The sequence below is a fragment of the Panthera pardus genome, unplaced genomic scaffold, assembly GCF_024362965.1.
Source record: "Panthera pardus isolate Hobbes unplaced genomic scaffold, ASM2436296v1 HiC_scaffold_2, whole genome shotgun sequence".
Classification (NCBI taxonomy): domain Eukaryota; kingdom Metazoa; phylum Chordata; class Mammalia; order Carnivora; family Felidae; genus Panthera; species Panthera pardus.
This window is the reverse complement of record NW_026526765.1, coordinates 102,427,507-102,435,238: the sequence shown is the minus strand read 5'-3', so window position 1 is coordinate 102,435,238 and position 7,732 is coordinate 102,427,507.

Below are 7,732 nucleotides of genomic sequence, written 5' to 3'. Positions count from 1 at the left end.
GATTCTGTCTCTCTTTCTCTCTGCCCTCCCCCACTCACACTCTGTCTCTCTCTCTCAAAAGTAAATAAACATTAAAAATTTTTTTTAAAAATTGAAATTTCTATCTCCTCTTGAAAAACTAAGGGGCTCCTGGGTGGCTCAGTTGATTAAGCGTCCAACTTTGGCTCAGGTCATAATCTCATGGCCCGTGAGTTCAAGCCCCGCATTGGGCTCTGTGCTGACAGCTCAGAGCCTGTGGAGCCTGCTTTGGATTCTGTGTCTCCCTCTCTCTCTCTCTGCCCATCCCCTGCTCATGCTTGGTCTCTCTCTCCTTCAAAAATAAATAAACATTTAAAAAACCCTATAAGGTCTACCATTCTCTGTTGCTTTGTACCTGGCCTTCTTTGGGCCTTACCTTACTTGTTGTCCCCCATAGACACCTAGATTTACAATCCATAAACGGGAACAGAGCAACTGATCCAAATGCCCAGTTCAGTGAATTAGGCACTGGAAGGGCCATACTGATCATTGAGAGTGAGATACCTCCATCTTATACCTGGGGAGCTTTTAAAGCACCCTTACCTGGGCACCACCCAAGGCCAATTGAATCAGAATCTCTGATGGTGGATATTGTTTGAAAAGCTCACAAGGTGGCCTAATTAATTTTCAGCCCAGTTCAGAAACTCTTTTTAGGGTTTCCACATAAATAACACTCATACCTTGGGTCTCTGCCAGAGAAATGGGCTTAGGAAGTCTGGAATGCAAGATTGGTTTTCACTTATCTCCCAGCACCTTTTGGGCAGTCCATTCACTTATCTTGATTTACTCATATGTAACTGAGCCTTTAGGACATTTATGTCCATGCCTCTAGAGCTTGGATGTGTTTTTACAAAATCCTGGAGAAAGAATAGACAAGAAAGAAACAAAGAATTATTTCAGAGTTTCCCTTTGAAATGCTTGGACATCAAGACTATCATATGGCAAATATTAAGGAAACAGGTAATGGCATTTTGAAGCTACTTGCTCTTTTTTGTGTGCCTGTGCTTGGGGAAAAAAAAAACAATGATTAAAAAAAAAAGTACAGCAAACTTGACAGGTTCCTTTGAAGACTTTTTCATCCCCCGAGGAAACATTTCATTGCAAGCCTTGGGAGAGATTGGTCTCTGTGGGTATCTGACGGCTGCCATGGGAAAAGCTGTAGTTATAGTCCATTCCAACCTCTCCCCCACCCCTAGCAAAGGCTGTGTCCATCAGCGATGCCTTTATCCAGGGCTACCCTGGTCATCAGTGCAAATGGCAGAAAATGACATTTGCATCTGGGCAAAAAGCATCATAAATGCTAATAGCTGTGGCTTGTCAGGGTCTCTCCTAGTCAGTGAAGCGTGGTGGGTTTGTATCTGCATAGGGTGAGATCTTTGCTCTTCCCCTAGCCAAAGTGCCCTTAAAGCCTTGTTTGATTTTTTGGAGAAGATCTCCATTGGGATGCACGGGAGGACCTCAGTCCAGAGTTCACAGTCTGTGTAATGAAACAGAGTTTCAATCACAATGGGAAAATCAAAACTTGCACTTGGAAACTCAGCCTGACATTTTTGCAACTTCCAATAAAAAATGACTTGGTTTGTCAGGGAACCATGGGGATCTTGACCTTTAGGGAATATCCTTTTATAATTGAAAATTTTATAGATTTTATTTTCTCTTTCTCTTTCCACCCCTCTTTTCTCACCTGCTCTCCTAAAACAATGATAAAATTGACAAAGTAAAATGGAAGGACTAGCAAATAAGAAAATACTGGGTTTTCAGATAATTTGGGTTCCACTTCCTTCCCACTTGCTTGTGGACCCGGATCCAGTTACTTAAATGATCAGTTTTATCACCTACAAAATGGGGAATACATCCCCCTGTCCCATTATCCTGTCAAGGGGGATGGAAGTGAGTCTTTCATTAAGGTTTAATTACTATTAAGCTTACTATTTTGGGGGCTTATCTCTGCACGTCAAGTATTCTTGGAAAGGCCCTTGGGGCGTGCTCATAAGACTTTAATTGAGGGGACAGTGGAGATCTCTGTTGAACTGAGCATGACTGGACTTCATCTTTCCATCCTGGCTCACCTGTCAAGCTGTTTGTGTTTTATGAGAGAGGGTATTAACATCCTGAAAAGACCTGGCCTTGGAGTTCTTTGTTGGGCATCATATGCACCCCTGAAACCTCACCAGATGATGCAAAGAGCCCCTTAGCAGTGCTTCTTAACCAGGGGGTTATATCAGAATCACTTGGGGAAACTTTTGCAAGCTAGCTGAGCTCCAGTGCCCTCCTCCACAGATATTCTGGTACCTCAGGTTTTGGGGGTATAATATAAGCATATGTAGCTTGGCAAACAAAAATTTCCAGTTGATTCCGATACTTCTTCCTCAGGTTGGGTACCACTTCTCTAAGGATAAATTAAAGGGTCTGTCTGGCTTCACCTCTGATGCACAATGTTCCAGAGATAGCCTGTTTGGAAAATGTCTTTCACCTGATGAGTTGAGATTGAAGACAGAGGAGTAGGGGCATCAACATTTCTGCATGATGCCTCAGGGTTCTCCTGAAGAAGCCTCAGCATGGCTATTTCCTTGCCAAGAACAGTTTCGCCTTCTTTTCCACCCAAACAATTCTACCCTTTGGGTCTAGCTCATATTATGACCCACCTTTTTTATTGCCCCCAGCCTAACAAGCTTGTCTTTCTGCACTTTTAATTCACTCATTATCTGGATGATTTATGTGACAATTCAATTAGCAACTGATGGCCTAGCTTCTGTTTCACTTGAATGCAATTTGTCTTGTATTGCTATTTAATTTTTCTCTTATCACTGTCGAGCAGAAATAGCACTGATCTCAATTTTCATTCTGGCTTTACTTCTAACTGCATAGCCTAGGCAAGATATTTAACCTTTCTGGGCTTCAGAGCCCATTTATAAAGATTCTCTTTCTTATCTCACCACTCAAGCTTAGGTTCTTGAACAATTCTTGTTCATTTACTTTTATTTTTGTTGACAATCATTGTGATAGACACTTTCTAATATGGTTCCCATTAATCCCTGACTCCTGATATTCACTTCCTGCCTGTTAGTGTGGGAAGGACCCAGTGAATAGAATATGGCACAAATGATGAGATGTCACTTCTCTGGCTTCTTGCCAACAACCACTAAGTTATCTTGGAAGTGGATCTTGCTTCAGTTGAACTTTGAGATGACTGCTGCCCCAGTCAACACCTTATGATTACAGCCTTGCACTGACCCTCAAAGAGATGATTTAGCTAAGCCATGTCTGGATTCTTGACCCACAGAAATAGTGAGATAATAAAGACATGTTGTCTTTAGCCACTAAATGTTATGCAGCATAGATGACTGGTCCTATCTATGAGATGAGTTGATGGATATGGTAATCTATCTACCTGAGTTGGCCTGGGTAAGCTAAATTATGCTGCAGTAACAAATGACCCCAAAAGCTCAGTGGCTTACATCTGCAAAGTTTATTCCTTACTCACACTGTATGTCTACTGAAGGCTGGTAGCTGTGTTCAACATTTTCTTCCCTCCAGAACTCTCCATAACAGGCTGACAGAGCTACCTCTATGTGGAACATTGCCAATCAGCATGGAAGGGGAAAGAGAGCAGTGCAAAGTATGCTTTGGTTTTTAAAGTTTCCACATGAAAACAATTCCTCATACTTCTGCCTGTATCTCATTGGCTGAAGCAAGTCACATGATGTTGAAAAGGCTATGCTTTTGGTGGAGTCCAAAGTATAGTCCTTCCTGGAGGACTAAGTATTTGTGAATCATAACACAGTGTAACACATAACATCGCATAGTGTTTCAGAGGGAGTGGGAGCCACGGATAGCCACGATGTTTGTCACAGCCTCAGATGAATGGGCATAGAGGCCTTGGGGCCTGTAAGAAAGGAGACTATGATTGAAGATCTGTGTTTTCTAGAGAAGGGTTGAAAATTAAGGGAGTATTGGGCACTGAGGAAAATTGAGGTGTTTTTTTTTTTTTTTTTAAGTATTCCCATAATCATTATTATCTCCACAAGGTCCCCCTAAAACAGTGAATACTCTATGGCAAATGCAGCTTTAAGACATCCCCCAGTCTGCACACCTCTTCTGATTGGATTGCCTTTCCTAAGATCTTTAAACTTCTTTTGTATAGAAATAGAAGAGCTTCATTTGTCGATAATCCCATTCATAAAGTTAAACTGGATTTCCAAACAGCTGTCTTCCTGCAGTCAGTTGTTAGGAGAGAAAAACTTGACAGATGACCTTGAGCAAGTCTGCCATTCTCTGGGCTTCACTCTTCTCAAAGTTCCACTCTAATCTCACCTTCCGGTGTAATAACCACAGTCCGTGTGGGCTTTCCGAAAATATTAGGGGAGCTTAAGAAATGATTGCTAGCCCATCCATCTCAGAGACCTTGTGAGGCTGGCTTTACAGAGAAAGTTTGATGGGAAGTGCAGAGATCTGAATGTCAATATATCGAGCTTGCAGAGCAGGAGAAGCTGGGCCTGACTTAGCTGGTAATCCAAGCCAACATGATGGATCTATCATTAAAACCAGAACCAGATTAAACTACTTCTAATGCACAGTAGAGAAATGTCAGGGCCAGAGATCACCTGAAAAATAAAGGAGAGACTCACTGAGGATCCTTCTTCCTATAAAATATACTTTTGCCCTCAGGCCCTGCCTCTTTGGATCATGCCAGATGTTATTGTTTTTCTCCTGAGGTTATAGTTTATGTCAAAAGGAATAGATTTCACTTTAGTGATTTCTCAAGGAGGCATAAAGTCCCAGAATCATGATTGTAAAAGTGACCTTAAATGCCATCTAAGCCAAGCCCTGCCCAGCACAGGAGTCACTTCTTCATGTCTGTGATCTGGGACTGTTGATCAGAAACAGGTTTTAAATTTCCCAAGATTCTTTAGGATTTGATCCTATCCCAGTTTTCTTTCCATATTGCACCATAGGGAGTGTGTGGGAAAAGCCCTGAAGAAGTCTATAACAAGGATCTGGAAGCAATACCCTTCCTTTTTTAAAAAATATAACTTATCGTCAAATTAGCTAACATATAGTGTATACAGTGTGCTCTTGGCTTCGGGAGTAGATTCCCATGATTCATTGCTTACATGCAGCATCCAGTGCTCATTCCAAAAAGTGCCCTCCTCCATGCCCATCACCCATTTCCCCCACTCCCCTCCCCCCCCAAATCAAACCTCAGGTTGTTTTCTATATTTAAGAGTCTCTTATGGTTTGCTTCCCTCTCTGTTTGAAACTATATTTCCCCTGCCTTCCCCCATAGTCTTCTGTTAAGTTTCTCAAATTCCACGTATGAGTGAAAACATATGATATATCTTTCTCTGCCTGACTTATTTCACTTAGCATGATACCCTCCAGTTCCATCTACCTTGCTGAAAATGGCAGGATTTCATTCTTTCTCATTGCCAAGTAGTATTCCATTGTATATATAAACCACATCTTTATCCATTCATCAATGGATGGACATTTAGGCTCTTTCCATAATTTGGCTATTGTTGAAAGTGATGCTATAAACATTGGGGTACATGTGCCCCTATGAATCAGCACTTCTGTATCCTTTGGATAAATTCCTAATAGTGCTATTTCTGGGTCATAAGGTAATTTTATTTTTAATTTTTTGAGGAACCTCCACACTGTTTTCCAGAGTGGCTGCACCATGCATTCCTACCAACAGTGCAAGAGGGTTTCTGCACATCCTCTCCAACATCTGTGGTTTCCTGAATTGTTAATTTTAGCCACTCTGACTGGTGTGAGATGGTATCTCAGTGTGATTTTGATTTGTATTTCCCTGATGATGAGTGATGTTGAGCATCTTTTCATGTGTCTGTTGGCCATCTGGATATCTTCTTCTTTGGAAAAGTGTCTATTCATGTCTTCTGCCCATTTCTTCACTGGATTATTTGTTTTTCAGGTGTTGAGTTTGGTAAGTTCTCTATAGATTTTGGATACTAACGCTTTATCCGATAAGTCATTTGCAGATATCTCCTCCCATTCCATCGGTTGCCTTTTAGTTTTGTTGATTGTTTCCTTTGCAGTGCAGAAGATTTTTATCTTGATAGGGTCCCAATAGTTCGTTTTTGCTTTTAATTCCTTTGCCTTCGGAGACGTGTTGAGTAAGAAGTTTCTGTGGCTGAGGTCAAAGAGGTTGTTGCCTGTTTTTTCCTCGAGGGTTTTGATGGTTTTCTGTCTTACATTTAGGTCTTTGATCCATTTTGAGTTTATTTTTATGGCAATACCCTTCTTCTTAGTGACAGACCAAATTTTGCACTTGGCAAAAAATCTACCATTTTGAAACTAAAATGCCCTTAATTGTGGAGGAAATGTTGAGAGAGGCCAGAGCTTGTACCCCAGAAATCCTACTCTGAAACTGACTACCTGTGAAACAAATTTCCCCCTCTCTGGCATACTTTTTTCTTAATATGAGGGTGATAATGGTGTTTCTAAATAGTAAATTGGCAGTGCTTTTAAACTGCTTAATGAATTTATTCTGTAATAAGTGTGTAATTGTTTGTATGGTCACCTAGTTAGTGTCTAAATATTATCTTTCATTTCATAGTACCTAATTTTCTCCTTCTCATCTGTGTATTGAGCACCATGTTAAATACTGGGAATACCAGGAGTATTCGAGGGTGTTTTTTTTTTGTCTAGCAAGTGAGATAGACATATGATAACATAATATAATGCATGTTGGGTGTTTTAATAAGTATTGTTTAAAGTTTTATGGAAACAAATGTAAGGTAAACCTGTTGGTATGATTGCTAATGGATGAGGAAGGTGTCAGATAAGATAGGTCTTGAAACATGAGCTGTTTAGATGTTCACAGCCTGGGAAGGACATTCCAGGTGTAGAGAAGGGCATGGACAAAGGCAGAGGTATGAACATGCAGACGTGTATGGTAGTCTGTTCTAGGCACATGTTAACACTGCACTTCTTAGTCCCTTTTACGTTGGTGGAGCCATGTGAGTAGTTCAGGCTAATGAGTTACAAACAAGTTAAACAGCACTTCTGGGCCACAGCTGTTAATAGATTGTTCAAGATTACCCAGAGCTCTTCTTCCCCCGACTGCTCACCCCCACCGCCCCTCCCCCGCCCCACTGCCCCTCCTCTCCCCTCCCCCTCCCCCCCCCCCCCCCCCCCCCCGAACACAACAAGCAATGTCAGACATGGTGGCTGTTTGGTCATTCTAGGTCCCTGAGACCATGATGAACATAGCACTTCATTAAACCCGATGCAGATGTGAGATGAGTGAGAAGTATATCTCTTTTTTGTCATGTCACTAAGATTTGGGAGCTGTTTGTTATAACAGCATAACCTAGTGTATTCCTCTCATTTAGTGCAAAGGTAAGAAATAAGTATGGTGTATCTGCCAAATAAAATATAAGATGCCTGATAGAACTGGTTGGAAGTGGAGGAAAAGGAGATTGGAAATATGGGTGAAGATCAAACTATGAGAAACTCTTGACACCATGCTGAGAAGTTAATTTAAAAGTATAGGCAATGAAAAGCCATTGAGGGATTCAAATTACTCTCTATTAGGTCATATAGTTCATCTCTTAGGGCATCCTAGTCTACTGCTTTAGTTCTAATCCTACACTTCTTACAAGTTTAGGAGTTCTGAATCCAGAAAAATTAGAGGAGAAGATGGGATACCTCTGGCATAGGGAGTGTAGGTTAGGTGTGCCATTCTTTC